This window comes from Rhineura floridana, chromosome 2 (genome assembly GCF_030035675.1).
Source record: "Rhineura floridana isolate rRhiFlo1 chromosome 2, rRhiFlo1.hap2, whole genome shotgun sequence".
In the NCBI taxonomy this organism is placed as follows: Eukaryota; Metazoa; Chordata; class Lepidosauria; order Squamata; family Rhineuridae; genus Rhineura; species Rhineura floridana.
Window position 1 is genome coordinate 37,383,675 of NC_084481.1, and position 25,102 is coordinate 37,408,776.

Here is a 25,102-nt window from a genome sequence, read left to right on the forward strand (position 1 = left end):
ATGAGAAATTTATAGAAGCCAAAACTGACAGACTTGTTCATCCCTATTACAGATTATTGCAATTTCAGTGATAAACTCAAAGGAGGCTGGTTTGTATCAAGCTGGACTATTTTTCAATCTAATCTAGTATTGTCTACTCTGACTGGCAGCTCTCCAGATTCTCAGACAGAGGGTTTTCCCATTACCTTAAAAATGCTGGATATACCAGGGATTAAACCTGAGGCATTCTCCATGCAGCAAATGTGCTGTGTCACTGAGACACAGTACTTTGCTATCATAGTGTGTTGGCCAAAGTGGATGTGACATGGAAGGTCTTCTTTTTAACTTAAAAGCATCCATCGGGGGCTCTGAATTTGATCAGAGCAGCAGCATTTGTTTAACCCTTCATCTGTCCTCTCTCCCCAAACTGCTATCACCTCCACTTGGAACCTAAGGCAGGCAGGCATTTTTCCCTAGTGGGGATAACAGCTCTTGGGTAGAAATTTAGAGTGTAAAAATGGCACAGCAGAAAGGGGTAACCCACATTCACACATAGCACAAGTGTCTCAGTCAAAAAGGCGCCACCCACACCTCTCTTTAAATAAATGCAACAAAACAGTCTGGAGCTGTGATCATGGATTGTCCACATGACATCTGTTTTGGCCTTGCAATTCACCCACCCCAAGTAGATTTCCAAACAGACGATAGGGTGGTATGTGCATTCCAGCCGCTCATACACTAGGGAATCCCTACAAATTCATATTTTTGTCAATATTATTTCAGCTCCCTGTTCTACACTATTGTACTCCCGTCTTGACTGATGAAGACAGCAGAAACAGTTGAAAAGTCACTTGTAAAAGGAGTTATGTTATCTGTTGGGCTAAAACCTCTAATCTCGTCATTCATCACTCATGTGTTTCCTACCCAGTAACACAGAGCCGCAAAGTGAATCACAGCCTTTTGAGCAAATGCTTGTCTTCAGCTCATGTGTTAACCTCCTGTGCAGATATTATCAGTGTTATATTTCTGATTCAGGGAAGGTAGGGGAACTGAAAGCCAGACTTCCAAAAAGTGATCAGATCGTGGTGATAGTCTTAGTTCTAACTCAAAAGAATTTAAAAATATTCTACCACTTCTTCTACAACAATAGGATTGCAGTATATCCTTCCAAAGGCTTTATTTTTATATTAAGAGGTATAAATATATTTCATTTTGCACCGATGAAAAAAATGCTGGCTACGTATAATCAAATGGCACGGATTATAGGTCATTGAGGTGAACTCTTTTCAGTCTCCAGCTACCGCGTGAAGAATAAATGTGAATATCTGCCTTCCATATTACAGATAATGGGTTTTCAACTGTCTTCAGGAGAACTGCATTTTCAGACGATTGGTGCCTCTTATTTGCAACAGCAACAATGCGTTTTCATCTTCCACAGAAGAATCAAAGTAGTGTCATTGTTTTATCATGTTTTTGGGGAAACAATTTGTACACAAATTCTATTGCAGATGAATACCTTTCTGGAATGAAATGTAGTGGCTATCCTAAGTACCAAACATCTGAGTAGAGATTGCGAATTGTCATGAATGTTGAACGGGGGGGGACCCCCAAAAATATGTTGCTTGAATGGGGATCACAGATGTAGGCATTTTAGGGCAGCAAATTCCTTTACTGGATTAATCATCTCCTTAATTAGCTCCTGAATTGTTAATCAGCTATAAATAAACATGCACATTTTCAAAAGCACAGTATAGATGTCTGCTTGTAAAAACAATGGCATCATTCATTGGATTGTAGGCAATGCTGTGTGCTTACGTTAGGAAACTCCTACAAGGGAATTGCCTTCATTCACACTGCAACCTACTATGCCTCCGAAAAGCTCTCCTGATGGTGGAGGGATCCTCAGGAAAGGCCTCAGATGTGGAGCTGCAGTGAGAGAAGAGAATCTGGGAAAATCAAGAGAAAGGAGCTTGTGTGAGTGGGAGCCACTCACCAAGGCTGGTTTCTCCATCCCTCCCCCAACTGCAGCACTCCTGCCCTCCATACGACAGCTTTCCTGAGGGTCTCCAAACTCCAGGAAAGGCTTTTAAAAGGGTGGGGGTGTAACACATGCCCCTTGTGCAAATGTTGTCCACTTATACAGTGTAGGACTCGACCCACTGCTAGTAGGAAAGGTGATCTCTTTTGTACCGTAGTTGTGGCAGTGAAGTACCTGACTCTGATTGGCTGCGCTGGTGTGATGGCACAGAACATTCCAACTGTTGAGGACATGATGCTGCCAGCCAATAAAAGGTTCACAGTCCAGCTCCTGAGAGAAAGCCGTCAGCTTGGCCCTCATGCGCTTCTCCATTCAGAAGGCCTGTGTGAGGCAGGTTAAGGGCAGGGAAGCTGATTAAGAGGAGGACCACAGTTTAGGGAACATAATGGAAAGAGAGCACAGAGCAAAGTGGCTGAAAGAAAGGGGCAGAGTAAGGAGCTGGAGCGATATAACAAAATCTGAAAAAAGATAAGAGGAAAGGCTTGGGAAATCTAGAGCAGAGAACTGGGGTAGGGATGGGTGAGAATTTTGATGAAATCAAATTTGGCACTGGACTCCCCAATAATTTGCATGTCCGCTGCCTTTGCAGACCGATCCTGAATACTGCAGACTTCCACATTTCCCTCCGACACTGGGCTGTTTTTTAAACTTTATTGAATATAACATTAAACTGGCTAGCTGGTCTTTGCTTGCTAACATGAAGGAGTGGGGAGAGCATGTGTGAAACTGATCGGCCTGCCTTTACTTGCTAATTCCTTCTCTTCCGGCACTTTGTGTGTGAGTGAGAGTGTATGTGAGTGTGTACACCACCTTTGTGAGAGCTGCATTCAGCAGGGAGGGGTCAGAGTGAGAGGTTGGCAGCAGCGACTGGCTGCATTGCAGGTGGCGGAGATGCATACTCCAGGCAGCACACGGGTTGGCCAGGGGCCAGCAGTGGAGGGAGGGGAAAGGGAGGGAGATGCAGGCTGGGTGGCTGGCAGGAGGATGGAGGGACGGACAGGCAGACAGGTGGAAGGAGAGGAGAGGAGCACGATGGTTGGATAGATGGACCAACAGGCAGACAGACTGAGATAGGCTTGTGTAAAACTAATCAGCTTGTCTTTGCTTGCTAACGAACTGATAAAAGCAATGGATAACGGGGAAATAATAAACACAGACCATAACTGCCTGCCAGTTGGGTGGAATGCAATCCAAACCAACACCACCAAGTGGATCCCATTCCTAAGCTGGGGACATTGGGTTGCCAACACTAGACTCTGGCAAGGCTCCTGTCTCTTAAAAACTGTAAAAGGGCTAATTCTTCCAGCTGTAGTTTCTACCGCCATTGCAACCTTGTGACCTAAACATCTTCAGGGGGCAGTCAGGGCAAAGAAGTAAGGGGATAAGTACTGCATTTCTTATTTGATTTGAACTAACCATCCAATTCTTGATTGTAGGTTTCTGATATTTCCCATCTGCAGTTGCAGTAACATACAAAAATCAAAATAGACAGGGGCGCCCTTAACCCTCAGTCTCACTGATTAAAAATGAGTATCATCAATGAAGATGGGCACCAGCTGATTAAGGAGCTGTAACTTTTGTTGACAGTTGCTAATGTTCTTTCTTGGGCAAGGTTCTTGGGCATTTGGTTGCAGACCAGATATAGGTTCTCTTGGATGAAACCAATTTTCTAGATCCATTTCAATCAGGGTTCAGATCTGGTTTTAACCTGACTTCTGTTGTCTATGCCCTGGTAACCTCTAAACTAGGTTACTGCAATGTGTTATATGTGGGACTGCCTTTGAAAACAGTTCAGAAACTGCAGCTGGTGCAGAATTCAGCAGCCAGATTGTTCACGGGGACAAGACGGTCTGAGAAAATAACCCCAATTCTGGCACGACTACAGTTCAATTCTAAGTGCTGGTTTGGCCTACAAAGCCTTATACAGTTCAGGACCACAACACCTCAAGGAATGCTTCTCCCCATATGAATAAACCCAGACCCTGCATTCAGCATCTGAGGCCCTTCTTCATGTGCCCCCTCTGAGGGAGGGGCGGAGGGTGGTAACAAGAGAGCAGGCCTTCTCTGTGGTGGCCCCACGCTTATAGAATGCTCTCCCCAGAAACGCACACCTGGTACCATCATTATCTATTTTTAGGTGCCAGGCTTAAAAATTCCTCCCAGGCATTTGGCTCCAAATTTTGGAGGGCTTTTGGAGGGCTCTTGATGTTGTAGTCTCTTTTAGGGGTTGGGTTGTCTCACTGCTGTTATATTTGTTTATTTTAACATTGTTTTGCTTAAGTTTTTATACCGGTTGTAACTTTTTCATTGATTGTAAGTCGCTTGGGTCCACTTTTGTGAACAAAAGCGACTAACAAATGTAACAAACAAACAAAACTGATTTAACTGATGAAAACATTCAGACTTGAATTATTTCAACCCATATTGTAGAAAGAATGGTACTAACTGCATTTCTCATGGTGGCTTTGTGGATTCATTGCAGGGCTACTACGAGGCTGTTTGTAATTTGACAATGTACTGGAATCTGTGCTTAAAATAAATTTCCATAAAGCATACATGCATGCATGCATATTAATTAATTAATTAGATTTCTATCTCATCCTTCATCGCAAGTGATCTCAGGGCAGTCTAGATTCAAATAAAACAATGCAAAAATGTAAAATAAAAAGCAGTTAATAAAACCATTTCAAACCTGAATTGCTTAATCTGCTTCCTGAGATGGTAGCAGGTGACTGGAATGCTCTCCTCTCTGAGATGTGTCAAGTGCCAACATTACTGATCTTCCATTGGCAGCTGAAAATATACCACTTTATCAAGGCTTTTGGGAGGGGTTGGGGTTCTTGAACCACTTAGATGTCCCCCCTCCCCTGCCTGGCTAATATGCTATTGATGTTATGTTTTTATTAGTGTAGTAGCTGTATTTCATGGAATTTCTACCCAAGGACCACAGGCAAAGGGTGGATAACATATATCAGAAAGAGAATGTGCCAGTGTGGGGTAGTGGTTAGAGTGCTGGACTAGGACCCGGGACACCAGGGTTCAAGATCACTGGGTGGCCTTTGGCTAGTCGCTATCTCTCAGCCTAACCTACCCCACAGGATTGTTGTGAGGATAAAATGGAGAGGGGGAAAACATGTACACTACCTTAAGCTCCTTGGAGGAAAGGTGGGATAGAAATGTAATAATTATCCACTAAAGGCCTGGAGGAAGAGATGGGTTTTCAACTGACATGGAAATCTCAACAAATTTGTTACTGTGTGAAAGATAAAGACAGCACAGCTGTACTGAAACAGAACCATTTGGGGGTAATCCTCATACAGTTATAGCCAGCAAGGCTATATTTGACATCTGGCATTTAGCATGTGGCATGGATTTTGACCCAGAAAAGAATTTAAAACTTTTAAGATGCTCCAGGAGGATTTCCAGCTTCCACTTGCAGTGGTGTGGCAGCATATGCAGCTCAAATGCAGCACAGTTGCTAAATTTGGGTTTAACGCACACAGCACTGCTAACCTGCCTCACAACTTCTTGCAGTTTGCTCGCTATATGGCGTATTCAAGAAATGCCTGCTTACACCTCTGTATGTGACACCACAGCCCCCAGCTTGAGGCCTATGTGAAATAAGTGGAATAGAAACCTTAAAATGAAAATAAAGGCTTCACGTTGGAAGGCAGCCTTCCATGCTATAAAGTCTACCACCACTTTAAATATTAGGTTAAGCCTAATTCAGCCAAAAGATTTTGCACCATGTGTACTGGACGCACCAACAAATTTAAATGTCTAGGCCGATTGCCTGATAATGATTGCTGCAGGTATAGGCAGCCACAGGGAGATTTAGCACATCTCCGATGGGAACACTCAGTAATAACTCCTTTTGGGAAGGAGGTCCAAGTTACAATCAATATGGTTCAAGTCTCCAGAGCTGGAAGATATAAATGCCATAATAGCCCGTGTACCTGTAAAACAGAAGCTGGAGGAAGAACAGGGGAGATGACTCTGCAGAGCTAGATTCACTAATAGGCAAAAAGCCTTGTGGTTTAAGAACGTACCTATAGCCAACAGATATTTCTATTAAACTTTAAAAAGCAGGGAAATTGGGCAACTATAGTGAATGCACCAGGGGAGCAGGAGACCTGACCTCCTGTCTGAGATATTGTACTGCCTTACAAATTTGTCAAAATGAAAATATAATTTGGGTTGGACTTTCACGGTCCAATCCACTTCCTGTGTAGCTTGGAAGAATTTGGTAACATGTGCCTCTGAGCATATGGTGAGTGGTGGCAACACCTGCCATCTCCAAAGACAGAGAATTACATTTTTTGTATGTTTGTTGGTGTTCTTCTTACTTTGCTTCTTTCCTGTTACTATTGTTTCTACAGACAATTTAATCTAGAAAATTTTATTTCCCTCATTATTCATCTTAGAAACCTGTATCAAATTTATTTTTATTATTTTCAAAGCCTTTTTATTGGTCAATGTCATATGATGGTGAAGACAGCCTGTTGTGTTTCAAATTGGAGGTTATGTTCTATTTCTATCTTGGGTGCATTAACAGTTGAATCTGAAACTGCAGTTTGATGTAAAATCAGACTGATTACAATATGTTGCTACTTAAGCAATGACTCTAGCTGTTGGAAAAAACAAACTTGGCCTACCCAAGATGGATGTTTTCAGCCTGCTATGTTTAAACAACTCAAGAAAAGGTGGGCATGGTCAATTAAAAACATAGAGCACACCTAGAAATTTGCTAGACTACATTTCACCTCCCACTGTTTTATCTTGTGCAAACTGAGACACTCTGGATGTCCACTGGAGACTATTGTGCAGAATAGTGAGTGCTATAATTCCACAATTGTTTTTGGAGTTTTTTAGTGTATATTTTGCAAAGTGTTGCTGTGCTTCACATATTCACAGCAACAGAAGCAAAAGAAAATTAATTACTATAGGAAACATCACTAAAATTGCAAAGTAAATGAAGCATATTTAAAGTGGCTATCTGAACCATATCAACTTTATCTTAATATTGTTGCTTCCTCCCTGCTAAAACAAGATCAGCACAGCATGTGTCTTGTTTCTATTATTTGGGCGGATTGCAGGTGTTGCCACCGCTCACCATATGCTCAGAGGCACGTTACCAAATTCTTCCAAGCTACACAGGAAGTGGATTGGACTGTGAAAGACCAAACCAAATTGTGTTTGCATTTTGACAAATTTGTAAGGCAGTACAATATCTCAGACAGGAGGTCAGGTCTCCTGCTCCCCTGGTGCATTCACTATAGCTGTCCAATTTCCCTGCATTTTAAAGTGTGATAGAAATATCTGTTGGCTATAGGTACATTCTTAAACCACAAGGTTTTTTTGCCAGTAGTGAATTTCTCTGCTTTTTAATCTGGGAGGTAAGAAATGAGTTCCTGTGCGAGTTTGCTGAGAATGCATTGATCATTTGCATGCTTACTGAGTTCAATGAGATTTACTCCCCTGCAATCACACTTAGGATAGTTGAAACTGACCACAGGGGATGGGGAGGGGAGGAGGAGGAGGAGAGAGGGGAGGAAGGGCAGAGGGGAGGAGGGGGATGGGAGCAGGCAAGAGAGAGAGGGGAGAAGAAGGGCAGCTTTGATCATTTTCATTGAGTTCAGTGGGATTTACTCCTGTACAATCATTCTTAGGATAGGTGAAACTGACTGGGGGGGAGGGAGGGAGGGCTGGAGTGGGCAGGGGAGGAGGAAGAAAGAAGGGGGAGGGGACGAGGAAGGGAGAGGACATGGGAAGGAAGGGAAGGCAGGTTTGATAATTTGCATGCTTATTGAGTTCAATGGGATTTACTCCTGTGCAATCATGCTTAGGATAGGTAAAACTGACCAGGGGGAGGGAGGGCGGGCTGGAGTGGGCAGGGGAGGAGGAAGAAAGAAGGGGGAGGGGACGAGGAAGGGAGAGGAGAGGGGAAGGAAGGGAAAGGCATGTTTGATCATTTGCATGCTTATTGAATTCAATGGGATTTACTCCAATGCTATCATGGTTAAGATAGATAAAACTGACCATGGGGAGGAGGGGAAGGGGGGATTTGAAGGTGAGAGGGAGGGAGGGGCAAAGGAAGGGGGAGGGAAGGGGCAAGAGGGAGGGGATAGGAGGGAGGAGAAAGGAGGGTGGGTTTGATCATTTGCATACTTTTTGAGTTCAATTCATGTTTAGGATAGGTGAAACTGACATGGGAGAGGGGCAGGGAGGTTAGGAGGAGGAGGAGGGAAGTAGATTGCGTGGGTGGGCACTGGGCAGAGGGGAAGCCCTTTCCTTTCCAAAAGGAAAGCATTGTGAACAGTATCATTGCTTTTCAGCATTTCCCCCACCTTTTTATTCTACAGCAGGCACATGTAGACTCCCACCCAAATTTAAATCAAAGCTGTCCCTGGCCACATCCACACCAGACCTTTATTTCTTTTGAAACAGACATGGCTTCTCCCAAAGAATCCTGGGAAGTGCAGTTAGTGAAGGGTGCTGAGAATTGCTAGGAGATGCCCTGTTCCCCTCACAGAGCTTCAGTCACAGCTGCTGACTGTTCAACCACACTGGCCACTGCAGCCCTGTCAGGGGAATAGGAGTCTCCTCTCATCACCTTTCACAAACTACACTTCCCAGGATTCTTTGTGGGAAGTTATGACTGTCTCAAGTGAAATCAAGGTCTGGTGTGGGTGTGCCCTGCATTAGGCAAGACCAGCAGCTGTGAGTCTGGCTTTTAGAACACTGACAGTTGGTTCTTACTGAGCATGCCCGATGTTGTCGAGTTCAAGGTAAAATTTCTTAAATTAATTAAAAAATCAGCAAGGCATTTTTTAAACTTTTAAGCTGGAGAAGATGGAGGTCAGAGTACGGGGCAAGGTCAGTTACATGTACACAGTGAACACAGCTGATTTTTAATTATTTTCAACAAATTATGAGAACTCTGACAGAAAAAAGTCCAAAAGGGGTCTGGGTTTTTCCGCTCTCTTTTTACACTTTGAACTCTCTGTTCTCTCTGACAGTTTTGTGTATTGCCGTGAAGATTTAGAGGGTTGTTAAGCATGCGTTTCTGAGTTCAGAACTATAAATTTTGTAAGGTTTTGTTTTGAAATGAGCTTATGAGAAACATCAGAATGGCATGGGGGGTATTTTCAATTTAACATTGCAGAATGTGAAAAATCCATGCTGGCTATAGTATACAGCCACTCTTGTGGCTGTATAAGTAAAACGAATATTCCTCCAACCCTGGAAATCCCTCAGCACAGCCAACACTGAGGGATGGATGCAAGATATACTACAGCTGGTAGACCATGAGCAGGTTCTAGTTAACAACCGGTCAAAAGAGGATAATTTTCATCTGATGTCGGCTGGTTTGCTAGAGCTATATGCAGAATAACATAGCAAAGGAGGCACATCATCCAGAGTGGGTTCTTTTCTTGTTGTTAGTCTGCTTAATTTTAATTTTTATCTTGGTGTTTGTTTCATTATTTCTATTTCGGGGAAAATCAGTGACTGATAAACTAACCCTAATCGTATTTAACTGAAAGTAAGGCTTTGTTCCTAATCCCCAATGCTGATGGCTAGAGGGGGGTGGGGTAGGAAGAGCACCCCTGTTTGTGGTGGTGGTGGTGTGTCCACCACAGATAAAGAACTGAGATTTGCCGTGGCAGGCAAGAAGATAGCACTGGTTGGTCTCCTGCTGGCAGTAGCCAGCAGAAAGATCCAAAATGAAGTGTCAGGGTGGGGGTGGCTTTGGATCCCCTGGGTCCTAAGCCCCACCGACCCCTCAAAAGGCTTTATTCTCAAGCTTCTCAGCTGCACCAGCCTGGAGCTGGGTCAGCAAAAGGAAGAGTGGAAAAGTGCTGGAACCAGCAGAGCTTTGGATGCAGTGGTGACAAACCCCTGCTCTGCACTTCTCTAGTCCCTCATCAGGATTGTTCTGCAAATCCCTGTCAGTGCAAGATTCTTTAGCAACCCAGGAAATTTCAGATAAGTGGCTGAAGCAGAGTACATTTTTATAACAACTTGAGTCTCACAACAAGTATAGAGATGACCTACCATAGCATCAGAGTACGATTAGGATTGTAGCCTCAAAAATTTATACTATAGAAGTCTGGTAAGCATGGTCTAGGGATCTAAAGTGACACATTGCTTACAGGACTGAGGATCCTTTTTGAAGCCCTCCAGGAATTAGTGATCTCTGGCCAATTTCAAATTCTTCAGGAACAAGAGCAAGGTAGCATAGGTTTTCTTCAAAGACATCATTCTTTTTTGCCCATTAGGGAAGGTCCGAGTGGAGGGAAGGAGAAACAAATGCCACAGCGACCCTCTGAATAGGGTTTTCATGAGGCTGAGAGGCAGTGACTGGCCCAAAGTCACCCAGTGAGCTGCATGGCTATGTGGGGATTCGCCATGAAGCTCACTGAGTGACCTTGGGCCAGTCACTGCCTCTCAGCCTCATGAAAACCCTATTCATAGGGTCGCCATAAGTCAGAATCGACTTGAAGGCAATACACACACACACACACAAACAAATTACTGAAAAACATTTGCCCATAGTTAAGGAGCCTTTATTTGTGGTCTATTCTTATGAGATACAGAGAGACGGTAATCTACAGTCTTATTAGTAGGGTTTTTTTAGGTGTGCAACTAAATCTAAGATATTTTAGGTATTCACCTATAAAAATGTAAAGTGTGAATGTGACAAATGCATGTATTCATTAGGCAGCCATGACTGGCTTCAGCTGTCTGTCCAGTATATACACTTAGTAGACAAAAATGAATTTTCTACTGTGTAATGCAGGGGTTCCCAAGCCGTGGTCCTTGGGCCATCAGTCGTCTGCGAGCGTCATTCAGATGGCCCACAGACTGTCTGTAAAAGTACAATTAAAAATCATACAGCATCTAGCACAGTGCAGTACAATTGTTATAACAGGCAGTAAAATTATTAAGTGGTCCACCAAGACCCTCAGCAATTTTCAAGTGGTCCATGGGGGAAAAGGTTTGGGAACCACTGGTGTAATCTGTAAAACAGCCCTTAGATCAGTGGTGGGGATCCCGAGGCTTTCCAGATTTCAGCCAGCCAGCATGGCCAATGGTCAGGGACTGATAGGAGTTGAAGTCCAACAACAGGCTTCCTATAGGCATCTAATTGGCCACTGTGAGAACAGGATGCTGGATTAGATGGGCCACTGGCCTGATCCAACAAGACTCTCCTTATCTTCTTGACATCTGGAGGGTGACAAGTTTCCCATCCCTGTTTTCCTCTTCTGTACTGTGCTGTAATCTTGTAAATCTGTCTTGGCCTTCACACGAGACAGAGTTCAACAGTGCATGCAAGCACCCAACCTTTGAAAACATGAAAACATCATAATAAGCAAAAGGGAAGCTTTAAGTATGTGCTGTAAACTCTTGTCTCATCCATCAAGTCATCTGAACCAGCTTCCACACATTTGGGATTAGGGGTAAGGCTTTTATGTGTGATGTTCAGGCAGGCTTGAGTGTCAAGCATATCTCATTTTAGAAAGTACAGTTATGTATCCTTTAAGGAGCTCAGAATTGTGTTCTAAGCTCCTGTAAAAGAAAGGCTAGGCTTAAAAATTCTGCTTGCCCAGTGAGTGTCATGTCTGAGCTTGGATTGAAATATGAGCTTCTTGTGTCCAAATCCAGTACTCCACAGTGACTAGGAATGGGGGAGGGAGGGATTTGATTCAGTTCGCACTGATAAGTGAACCTATCTTATTCATACTTTACAAGCAATATATGAACCAAATAGGGTTGCTAGGTCAGAAGCATCCCAAACACTAAGATTTCAGGGGCAGGCCCTAGTGATGTCATAGGGGCAGGCCCTAGTGATGTCATTAAGCATGATACATTAAGCATCAACCACAGCTGCTTGCAACATACCCCTCAAATAAAAAAAAGTCTCCAATTGAAAAATAGGATAGAAATCTTAGCTAAATGAGAGTGTTTTCAGGTCCAGCTGAAATGACAGGCTCATCCCTTCTCACCTACTTAGGGAGCCTGAGTAAGGAACATGTAATCTAGTCTACTTGCTTCTGGCAAGAAGGCTTTAAGTGCCCTCAGGCCAGGCCAGTCACCAGAAGGCAGCCTAGTGTTGTGGAGATGTTAGATGGGAGCACTCAGGAGTAAAGATGGATCCCCCTGAAGGCTGCAATTCTAAACACACTTACTAAGGGACTAAGCCCTATAGAACTCAACAGGACTTACTTCTGAGTAGATAATGTTAGGATTGTACTGCCGGTAAGGCTTGACTAGGGATCCTCTGCAAATATATCCATATCAAAGCAGGGTTGGCAACCTTGTGCCTGGCATGCCCTGCCTACCTTTTAACATGGCTGCTCCAAACTTCTTTGCAGACTTGACCCTTGACAGCTGCAGAGAGAGGTTTGTGAAATGAGTAAGAGTTGAGAAGATTCTGTTCTTTCCTGCCTACTCAATGAGCTGCTATAAACTCACTTTGATAGCCAACCCAGTTCCAGTGAGTAATAACTGATACAGAGAAAACACATGTGGTATGGTCTACCTTTGCTACCAGGCTAGGTTCAAAGCATGCTTTCCATGTTAGGGGTGCCACACAGTACTTGTTCCGCCCTTGTAAGGAATTGATTCTTTAGTGTGGCAGTATCTACGCTTTGGAACACCATACCTATTTACATAGCAGGCGCCTTCATTGTACTGTTTTTGGCAGCTGCTAAAAAGATTTGTTTAGGCAAGCCGACCTAGGCATGTAGAAACTATTATGTTTTTTTATCTGTTTTTAACTCATTGTTGGTCTTATTATTTTGAATGTTTTTAAATACCTGTCTAACTGTTTTTGCCAATAATTTTATTGTTTTAATTTCTTCTTTAAACCGCTTTGAGGTTTTTTACAATAAAGCAGTATATATATGTTGTAAATAAAATAAATAAATAAATTTTGGAGTCACTGTGGCCCTTGGGTCTCTTTCCTCTTTTGTACTGAGTCAAGCCATTTAGTACCGTCTAGCTCAGTACGAATGACATGGACTATCCAGAATTCCAGGCAATAGTCTCTTCCAGAGATTGAATTTTTTACCTGTGCCTTACCACTGAACTACAGCCCTGTTTTAAAAAGTATGAATGTACAGCATACTAACCACACGATGCATTTAAAACACATTCAACATACAACTGAAGTACATTAATCCCATCACATGAATCCCATCACAGAATCATGAGATTAATTTAAAGGAGGTGGGGACTATAACTGTGAAGGAGAAACTACACTTCCAAAGATTCTTTGGGGGAAGCTATGCACTTTAAATGTGAGTTGGATGTGCTTTAAATATATTACATGGATCTGCATTACTTCATAAACTTTGCCTGTATATAAATCATTTTAATTAAATTTTAGAATGGAAATAAACTACAATGTTTATTGGGTGACTATGCACCATCTCTCAGCCTAATCTGCCCCTTGAAAACAACAGAGGGAGACCATGACCACCCCAAGGAAGAAGGGCACACTTAAAATGTAGAAGAAATAATAATTTGTAAATAATTTACAACCATAGTGTGACACATACACATCAAGACATAGTATGAAGAAATATTTATATAAGCATAAATATAAAAGACATTTAAAGATGTTTATTATTTACACAACCTGTAAAGATATTTATAGAGCAATCTTATCCATGTTTACTCAGAAGCAAGTCCCAATGTATTCAATGGGGCGTACTCAAACAGGGAAGCATGCACAGGACTGCAATTCAGTGAAAGGAACTTCACTCACCCAATCCAAAATTCAGAATCATGCCACTTTAAGCTGTTTTGCAACTGTTTATACTTGTTTTCATGGTTATTGGATTTTATATGGCTTTATTTCTTGTTGTGTGCTGCCTTCGTTTCCAACATCACGTCACAGGGTTTTTGGAAAGACTGCATATACACACCCACTGGAGATGTAAAAATACATACACCCCATATAACAGTTTATTGTCAAAACCATATGGTCACTGCAGAACATTTTTTAAAAAAAAATATTAGTTTCCTACCAGATAAAAGCAGTGACACCTACATAAGCCCTGCCTAACTAGGGTTGCCAGGTTCTTGGCCTGAGACTGATCCTGTATCTTTAGGAGAAGAGAAAGTCAGCCAAGTGCAGGTGTAATGGGAGAAACCACAAGGTGGAATTCTCCCTTCCCCTGGCACAACTTTTAAAGATACAGAAGACCTCTTAGAGGCTGGGCCTGGCAACCAAGAGGTCTTCTGTATCTTTAAAAGTTGTGCAGGGCAAGGGAGAATTCCACCTTGTGGTTTTTCCCATTGCAGTATTGCAAGAACACCTGCACTTGGCTGACTTTTTCTTCTCCTAAAGACACAGGATCGGTCTCAGGCCATGGACCTGGCAACCCTATCTAACTGATTTAAAAAAAAAGGATCAGAGGGGGAGAGAAAGTTTTACAACACAATCCTTTTCTGTGTTCACTCAAAAGTCCCGCTGATTTTCCGCACAATCCTAACCATGTCTACTCAAAAGTAAGTCCTATCGAATTCAGTAGGGTTAACTCCCAGATGTGTGGAATTAGCATTGCTGCTTTACTCCCAGAAAAGCTTCATATTGGGAAGGTTTTCAAAACAGGTTATGAATAAGACAAATAAACAGTCCAGTAAAATTTAAACTTGTTTGACTCCTTAATTAGAAAAGTATAACACTGCAGCATGTACACTTTTTAAAACTTCTGTTCAAATATTATTTGAAAGATAAAATGTATGATATGCTATTTTTGGAAGTGATTAAAAAAACTGAATGCACACTTTTATTATAATTATAATTGTTTACTGTGTATGCCCACCAAGATCCTGCTGTGATCTTCTGTTGTAGTGCAATCCTATGCATGTTTACTCTGAAGCAAGTCCCAATCCTGTACACAGAATGTACTCTGTATTCTGCTGAAAGCTATAAATTTACAGAATTCCTGATGTGAGACTAGCAGGAAAAGGAAACTGTTATCAGAACTTGAAATGGGGCAGTGGTGTCACTAGGGTTGGTGTCACCCTGTGCGGTAACTCATGGTGTCACCCCCATGGACCTCCTCCCATACCAGACCTAGGGTGCCTAGGGGCGGGGCGGCTCTGGGTTAGGGTTGACATATTCCAGTTCCACATATTAATATTTGGATTGTCCAGTTGTTTTGTTTTGTGCCTACGAATTACCACCAAAAACTGGGGAAAGATGTGTGAAATCTTTTTTTAAAAAAACTTAACATTTTCAGCCTTAAATGCCTAGACTCTAGTTTCCAACACTATGGAATGTTGATTGATTGATTAAGAGGATTTATATCCTGCCCTTCTGCTGTTAAAAACAGAGCTCAGCACAGCTTACAAATATAATAAAAACAATAAAAATGCACAATCAATATAAAAACATAATAAAAACACAAAATAGCAACAAACATAAAGTAAGTCAGGGCAGCAGTACGGTTAACCATTACATATACAATATATTTCAGAGATGTGGTGGGTGGAGAAAAACAAGCCAAAATGTTAGGAAAAGGAGTCTTTCATGCTACATACTCAGTTCTAAATATTGTTGCAGCAAGTTTTACAAGTTCCTCCAGTATTCCACATCTACACAGGTTCCACCTCCATACTCAAAATGAAACTGGGCCTGGAAGTGTGCAACAACCCCACACATACCTTGCTAATTAGATTACCAATGCCAGGATGTCTGTCTTATCGACTACTCTCCTGCTCCCCCCCCCCAGGCATCATGAAAGACCCAGTCCTGGGCTGAGAAAGAAAATAAATATCTGGTCCTCTTCAAAGTACTGATAAGCCTCTTGTTTTAATGAAAATAATAATTATAAGTTCTTGCTCTTATCACTAATGGGAGTTAATTATCTTGCATATGCTGCTGTTGCTTCTATGGCTGTAACAGAGTGAGGTTAAAGATAAGTGAAATGCAAACAGGAAAAAAAAACACAGAAGGCAGTAACACTTTCTTAAATGTAATACCATACCAACCACAACAAGATTCCTGTGAGTAAGGCAGAAAACTAAGCATCTTACAACCAGTCAGGATTCCTAACCAAAAATAGGATAAATGAAGAAATATTTATATAAGCATGACTATCAAATATATTTATTATTTACACAAACTGTAAAGATATTTATAGTGCAATCCTAGGTTTATTTATCCAGAAGTAAGTCCCAGTGTATTCAGTGGAACTTACTCAAACAGGGACAGAACTGCAACCTCAAGTGATAAGCAACTTCATTCACACAACCCAAAATTCTGAATCATGCCACTTTAAGCTGTTTTGCAACTGTTTATATTTGTTTTTATGGTTATTGGATTTTAAATGGCTTTATTTCTTGTTGTGAGCTGCCTTGGTTTCCAACCCTACCTCACAGGGTTGTTGGAAAGACTACACACACACACACACTGCAGATGTATAAATACATACAGCCCATATAATAGTTTATTGTCAAACCAGTTGGTCATTGCAGAAAAATCAGTATTCGTTTTTAAAAAATCAGCATTAGTGTCCTATGGAATAAAAACTGTAATACCTAAGTAAGCTCTGCCTACTTGCTTTAAAATAGGACTGGAGGGGAGGGGGACAGAAAGAGAACACAAGCACAATTCTTTTTTACATTCACTCCAAAGTCCCATTGATTTTCAGCACATTCATAACCATGTCTACTCAAAAGTAAATCCTATTGAATTCAATGGGATTTACTCTGGGCATATGGGATTAGCATTGCTTTTACAAAAGCAAGTATTGGGAAGGTTTTCAAAACACTGCCCAAACTCTGACTCCTACACACAAGAGGGGAAAAAACTGAAATGTATATACTTACCCAATTTATGAGATTTTCAGATAAACGGGGGGGGGGGAGACCACCATTTTCTGGCCTTGCAATGAGGTTTACTAGACACTGCCACAGGTCAACCAAACACTTCACTGATTGGCTGCAATCCTGAACGGGCGGGGTTAAAGCTACGAAATGCTATACAGTAGTTTAAAAAATGATTTAACAGGGGGGCTGACGTTTTTATGTATATCTCAAGAACCGGACCACCCAGAAACTTAATTTTTTTTTTTAATTAAAGCTGAGAATCCGGGCCAGCTAAGGGGCTAAATGGGCACCGGGTGGTATGCAAAGAATCTGGGTAAAACCCAACTAACCGGATAATATGGCAACCCTACTCTGGGTGACCCCCCCCTCTCATGGTGTCACCCTGGTGCGTTCCACACTCCCCGCATGCGGCTAGTGACATTGCTGAAATGGGGTTTGGTTATTGTCAGGGGTCAACCAATCTTGTCTTCCTGACTTCACTTATTGGCTAAAAACCTGAAAGGGCAGGGATTAGAGCAGCCAGCACTAACAGAAGTTGGAGAGGGGGCTGACATTTTGGTTTATATCCCTAGAACTGAAACACAGCCAACCTTCAAAATTCGCACTTCTCTGAATTTTGCAATGCAGTTCTCCAGCCAAGCAATGTCTACAAAAATGCATATGCTAAGGTTGAGCAGCTATTCAAGCTGGGAACTTAGGGGGAAAGAATGCCTTCTAGAGAATGGATTGGATGCAGACTGAACTAAGGTCCCATTGAAATCAAAGGGACAATTTAGTAACATTGATTTTCATAGGAACGAAGTACAAGTAACTTAATCTGAATCCAACCCACTAACTATGTCCAAAGATCATAATGGTGTATGTGTGTGTGGGGGGGGGAGTGCCATGCCAGACAGCAAACACGCTGGGCCGCACCACAGAAGCAGTGAAGCTGGTCCATTAGGGCTACCAGGGCTCTGCCCTACCATGTGAAACACCCAGCAATTTTTAAAATAAGTTTCCCCAAAAATCTTCAAGTCATGCTCTTCCCTATCCCATACATTATTCCACAATCCATTTCAATGTAGTGAGAGTCCTGGAGACTTTCCTGTCAATCTTCTGTTCTCTGGCCAATCAGCTCTCTACACACCTCAGCCAACGTCAATGGCCAGGAGGTCCCATCTATCTGTCTCTAGGTGGAAAAACCACATGATAGCATTCTTCTATCTTACCAGTGCTACTTGTTTATTTGCAGCAGCTGTGCAGTTTCCCCTTCCCTCCTGTTGTCAGTATCTAAACTTAACTTGGCTGCTTTTTTAATAGGCATAAGAGCTGTTCTGAGCATACTCAGAGCTGTTACTTTCAAGGCCACAGCTGAAAGCAGACTCATTGTGGGCAGGTGGGCAGGCAAGAAAGAGTGATTTTTAGTTTGAGCAGCTTGGGCTTGTTATAATCATTACTAGCGTTTGTTAACAGAGAGAAAGAGCAACAGTAGACAGTGTGAATCTTTTTATACAATAAACATTTGTCCATTTTTTACTTCTTAAATTATTTGAATGTTTTTTGAATGGGCTGGAGAATATTATTGGAGGATTAGGAGGAGAAATGGTGGACTGTAGTCTGTACCCCTACGCTTGATGGACTGTTGGGAGGGGGGGTTGCTGATGAAGGTGAGTTATGTTTCATTTCCCTCACATGCCCACCTCCTACGTGCCTAGGGTTGATAGGTCTCTGGTTTTTACATGGAGACTCTGGTGTTTAGGGGTCCTCTCTGGGTGGGTCACCTTAATGTCCAGACTCTTAGATTTCATTGTTTAAAAAATGAAGTTTCTAGGTGGTCTGGTTCAAAAGATATAAATCAAAATGTCAGCCCCCCGCCACAACTTCTGTTAGTACCAGCTGCTCTAATCCCTGCCCCTTCAGGTTTTTAGCCAATAAGTGAAGTCAGGGTGATTGACAAGATTTGTTGACCCTGGCAATAGCTAAACTCACAGTTTCTTTTTCCTGCTTGTCTCACATCAGGAATTCAGTAAATATATAGCTTTCAACAGCATTAAGAGTACTTTATCTGTACAGGATTGGGACTTGCTTCAGAGTAAACATGCACAGGATTGCACTTCAACTGAAGATCACAGCAGGGTCTTGGTAGGCATAAAAGTGTACATGGAGGGTTTTTTAATTACCTGCAAAAATGGCTTGCTTTATTTATTTATTTATTTATTTATTTATATCCCACTCTTCCAGCAGGACCCCAGGGCGGCAAACAAAAGCACTAAAAACACTTTAAAATATCATAACAACAGACATTAAAATACACTGAAACAAAACAACTTTAAAAATTTTTTAAAAAAGCTTTGAAGATATTGTTTTAAAGGTTAAAAAACATTTTTTAAAAAAGGTTTAAAAGCATATTAAAAAGCAATTCCAACACAGAAGCAGATTGGGAAAAGGTCTCAACTTAAAAGGCTTGTTGAAAGAGGAAAGTCTTACATATTATAATACATTTAGGCACAGTCATTAACAAAAAGGAGACAATAGTCAAGAAATCAGAAGGCTAGGACTGGGGAGGGCAGCTATGAGAGAACTAGAAAAGGTCCTCAAATGCAAAGAAGTATCACTGAACACTAAAGTCAGGATAATTCAGACCATGGTATTCCCGATCTCTATGAATGGATGTGAAAGTTGGAGTGTGAAAGCAGATAAGAGAAAAATCAACTAATTTGAAATGTGGTTTTGGAGGAGAGCTTTGTGCATACCATGGACTGCAAAAAAGACAACTAACTGGGTGTTAGAACAAATTAAACCAGAACTATCACTAGAAGCTAAAATGATGAAACTGAAGTTATCATACTTTGGACACATAATCAGATGTGATTCACTAGAAAAGACAATAATGCTGGGGGGGAAAGAAGGGAGTAGAAAAAGAGGAAGACCAAACAAGAGATGGATTGATTCCATAAAGGAAGCCACAGACCTGAACTTAGAAGATCTGAACAGGGAGGTTCACAACAGATGCTGGACGTCACTGATTCATACGGTCACCATAAGTCGTAACTGACTTGAAGGCACATAATAACAACATACATTTTATCTTTCAAATAATTTTTGAACAGAAGTTTTAAAAATTGTACACGCTGCAGTGTTATACTTTCTAATTAAGGAGTCAAACAAGTTTAAATTTTACTGGACTGTTGAAGAGGGCAGTTTATTTGTCTTATTCAAAGCCTGTTTTGAAAACCTTCCCAATATGAAGCATTTCTGTGAAATGCTAATTTCACAAACCTGGGAGGTAACCACACTGAATTCAGTAGGACTTAATTTTGAATAGACATGGTTAGGATTGTGTGGAAAATCAATGGGACTTTTGAGTGAACACAGAAAAGGATTGTGTTGTAAATCTTTCTCTTCCCCTCCAATCCTTTTTTTAAAGCAGTTAGGCAGGGCTTACTTAGGTGTAGCTGCTTTTATTTGGTAGGAAATTAATACTTTTTTTTTTAATGTTCTGCAATGGCCAACTGGTTTTGACAATAAACTATTATATGGTGTGCATGTATTTTTACATCTCCAGTGTGTGTGTGTGTATGGAATCTTTCCAGCAACCCTGTGAAGTAGGGTTGGAAACCAAGGCACTCACAACAAGAAAGAAAGCTATTTAAAATCCAACAACCATAAAACAAGTATCAAACAGTTGCAAAACAGCTTAATGTCACATGATTCTGAATTTTGGATTGGGTAAGTAAAGTTCCTTATCACTGAATTGCAGTCCTGTGCATGCTTCCTTGTTTGAGTAAGCCCCATTGAATAGAATCATAGAATCGTAGAATAGTAGAGTTGGAAGGGGCCTCCAAGGCCATCAAGTCCAACCCCATGCAGGAATCCAAATCAAAGCATTCCTGACAGATGGCTGTCCAGCTGCCTCTTGAATGCCTCCAGTGTCAGAGAGCCCACTACCTCTTTAGGTAATTGGTTTTATTGTCTTATGGCTCTAACAGTTAGGAAGTTTTTCCTGATGTTCAGTCGAAATCTGGCTTCCTGCAACTTGAGCCCATTATTCAGTGTCCTGCACTCTGGGACGATCAAGAAGAGATCCCGGCCCTCCTCTGTGTGACAACCTTTCATGTACTTGAAGAGTGCTATCATATCTCCCTTCAGTCTTCTCTTCTCCAGGCTAAACATGCCCAGTTCTTTCGATCTCTCCTCATAGTTTCTAGTCCCCTGATCATCCTTGTTGCCCTCCTCTGAACCTGTTCCAGCTTGTCTGAATCCTCCTTGAAGTGCAGAGAGCAAAAGTGGACACAGTACTCAAGACGAGGCCTAACCAGTGCTGAATAGAGGGGAACTAATACTTCACGCGATTTGGAAACTATACTTCTGTTAATGCAGCCTAATATAGCATTTGCCTTTTTTGCAGCCACATCGCATTGCTGGCTCATATTCAGCTTGTGATCAATGACAATTCCAAGATCCTTCTCACATGTCGTATTGCTGAGCCAAGTATCCCCCATCTTATAACTCTACATTTGGTTTTTTCTTCCTAAGTGTAGAACTTTGCATGTATCCCTGTTGAATTTCATTTTGTTGTTTTCAGCTCAATGCTCCAGCCTATCAAGGTCCCTTTGAATTTTGTTTATGTCTTCCACGGTATTAGCTGTGCCCTCCAATTTTGCATCATCTGCAAATTTGATAAGCATGCTCTGTACCTTCTCATCCAAGTTGTTAATAAAAATGTTGAAGAGCATTGGGCCCAAGACTGAGCCTTGTGGTACCCCACTCGTTACTTCTGCCCAGTTTGAGAAGGAACCGTTGATAAGCACTCTTTGAGTACGATTCTGGAGCCACATTTCATCCAGCCCACATTTAGCTAGCTTGCTAATCAGAATATCATGGGGCACTTTGTCAAAAGCTTTGCTGAAGTCGAGAGATATTAAGTCCACAGCATTCCCACAGTCTACAAGGGAGGTTACCCGATCAAAAAATGAGATAAGATTAGTTTGGCAGGATTTGTTCTTCATAAATCCATGTTGGCTCCTAGTAATCACTGCATTGTTTTATTATCTGCTCCAGAATTTTTCCAGGGATTAATGTTAGGCTGACTGGTCTGTAGTTCCCTGGTTCCTCCTTTTTGCCTTTTTTGAGGATAGGGACAACATTAGCTCTCCTCCAGTCATCCGGCACTTCGCCAGTCTGCCATGATTTTGCAAAGATAATAGACAGCAGTTCTGAAAGTTCTTCAGCCAGTTCCTACAATACGCTAGGGAGCAGTTTATTGGGCCCTGCCGATTTGAACTCATTCAAAGTGATTAGGTATTCCTTGACCATTTGTCTATCATCTCAAGCTCCAATCCTGCCCCTTCTACTTTGTGTTTCCTGGGAGGGTCATAGACCCTTTTTTGGGAGAAGACTGAGCCAAAGTAGGAACTCAGCACTTCTGCCTTTTCTTTGTCATCTGTTACCATTTTGCCATCCTCATTGAGTAGCTGTGCCACCATTTCTTTTCTCTGTCTTTTACTATGGACATACCTGAAGAAAGCTTTTTTTGTTGCTTTTAGCATCCCTTGCTAGCCTCTGCTCGTTCTCAGCTTTAGCCTTCCTGACGCCATCCCTGCAGTTCTGTGATACCTGCCTGTACTCTTCCTTTGTTGCCTGGCCTTCTTTCCACTTCCTGTATGTGTCCTTTTTTGTTTTCGGTCATCACTAAGCTTTTTGTGAAGCCAGATTGGCTTCTTCTGCTGTTTTCCCCCTTTTTACCTTGTTGGAATTGCTTGCCATTGTGCTTTTAGAATTTCATTTTTTAGAAACTCCCACCCACCTTGGACTCCTTTTCTCATTAGGATCACTTGCCATGGAACCATACTTACCATTGTTCTGAGTTTATTAAAATCGGCTTTCCTGAAGTCCAGGGTGCGCGTATGGCTACTCCCAGCTTTTGCTTCTGTTAAAAACATTTTAACAGGCCCAGCCTCCAAGAGGTCTTTTGTATCTTTAAAAGTTGTGCAGGGGGCAGGGAGAATTCCACCTTATGGTTTTTCCTACTACAGGGTTGCAAGGACACCTGCACTTGGCTGACTTTCTTTTCTCCTAAAGATACAGGATCAGTCTCAGGGATTGAACCTGGCAACCCTACCTCACAGTGTTGTTGTGAGGATAAAATAGGGAGGGAGAGAACCATGTACACCACTTTGAATTCTTAGGGGGAAAGGTGCAATATATATGTAATAAACAACTAAATAAGGCAAGAAGTGAGCAAAAACAATGAGTTAAATAAGTTTAAAATGTGAAACTGCACAGAGTATTTTTTGAAGTCCACTAAAGCTTATGATAGAATACATTTGTTAGTCTTGAGGATTGCAGGAGACTTATTTTGTCGTATCTTATTTGATATTCGTTCTTAGAAGAGGGCTGTATTTTAGAAATTGCACTGAAGCCCTAACCACACGAATCTTGCCTTGATTGTTGCATAAGTTTCATGGATTTCCAAGAACGGCAAATCTGATGAAGAGGATTCTAGCCCAAGAAAGCTTATGCCATAGTATGTTTTTCAGTCTTTAAGGAGGTAGTACTCTTCTCTTGTTTTGTAAAATTGTACTGTGACCTAATTTACAGGGTTAGTGTGAGGGTAAAAGACTATAAAGCACTTTGGCAAATTTAAAATGCCATTAGAAAATGTAGGTAGCTGCAGGGGATGGGTCAGATCAGAATGCAGCGTGCAGAGCCTCTAGGTAGTGTGGCATACAGCGTGGATTGCACCCTGCCTGCACGCAACTTTGCCCCACCCCCCCAGCTTGTCCCAGCAGGCAGCCACAACAGTGGATTTGCTGAGGGCCTACATGTAAAGTCCAATGTTTGTAGGTCTGAATTGTGTTGCAGATTCTTTTTTCTTTTCTTTTTTAGGTTCCCCCCCCCCATGATTCCAAACCTGCACTCCCACCCCTCCCCAGTTCAAAGCCAGGGACAGGCAAGCTGGAGATTTTTTAAAAATACTATTCTTAGTATTGTTTGTTTCTCAGTATTATATTTACATCTATTCTACCTTTCCTCCAAGGAATTCCATTTCTCCACGCTATCCTCACAACAATTCTGTGAGGTAGGTTAGGCTGAGAGACAGTGACTGCCCAAGGTCACACAGTGAGCTTCCTGGCCGAGTGGTGATTTTAACTGTAGTATTCCTGATTCTAGTTCATTTCATTTCCCTGTATTTTATTCTACATTCTGGAAAAAAATGTGGAAATGAATAAACTGGGGGAGCGGGAAAATACTATTTCCCCATAGGTCTGGGAATGTATGGGGTCCCATGTTAACAGTCCTGTGTGGCACCTTTAAGGCTAGCCAGTGCAGGCTGAAACCCTGTACATGCTTACCAGGGAGCAATCCCCATAGAATTCAGTAAGGGCTTACCTCTGAGTAATGTATGGTTATTCTGGCATAATTTCGCACTAGAAATTGTGACAGCAAGGGATCCCTTCTGAACCAACAATTGGGTGCTAAATATTAATAAAACCGCAATGTTTATGTGTCCACTGTTTCTTTGCAGAGAAGATGGACAGGGAGAGAACCAGAACAGGTGGAGGCCACACAACTTTTCTCCCAGCAGAGATGCAACTGTGACAGCAAGGACCCCTTTGGAACCAAAGTAAGACATTTTTCAGTTTAGTTAAGTGCTAACCATTTGTAAAATAGCAATGGTTAAGTGTCTACAGTATCTCTGCAAGTGAGGATGGGAAGGAAAGCAGAACAACTTGGCCATGCCTCTGTGACCTCTTATTGGCCATGCCGTGATCTACCAGGTCTAGTAGGCACCAGCCACCACTGCACAAAAGGCAACATAGGGAGTCAAACGATTGGTCCATTTAGCTCAATATTGATTGTCAGGGGCTCTCTAGGATATCAGATGGGGTTCTCTCCCAGCCCTACCTGGAGATGCCAGGGATTGAACCTTAGACCTCCTGCATGTGAGGCAGGTGCTCTACCACTGAGCTATGCCTCTTCTCCTAAAGACAGCAAGAACCATTCAGTGTAAATACAATTAAATGGCCAACTGATCCCTGCACATTTCAGATATAGAGTTCTTCCTCAGGGAAGATATTTTTCAACAAGCCAGGCTTGGAGAAGACAGGTGTTTTTATGAACTGTAAATCTGAGTATGGTTCTGTTTTCATACCAACTGTTGAACAACTTCCCCTGAAGAGCTGCAGTTTGAATGTGCTGGATATCCGCTTGGCATGAACTCATTTTTGCACTCAGTGGTTCTTGCCATCTGTA

At 41.9% G+C, this 25,102-nt stretch overlaps 1 non-coding gene across 1 annotated transcript; it reads right to left on the bottom strand.

Annotated features, from left to right (window-relative positions):
- Positions 1 to 24,755: 24,755 nt before the first annotated feature.
- TRNAV-CAC (transfer RNA valine (anticodon CAC)) lies at positions 24,756 to 24,824 on the bottom strand. The gene has a single exon. It is a non-coding gene; the product is annotated as a tRNA-Val (tRNA).
- Positions 24,825 to 25,102: the final 278 nt, after the last annotated feature.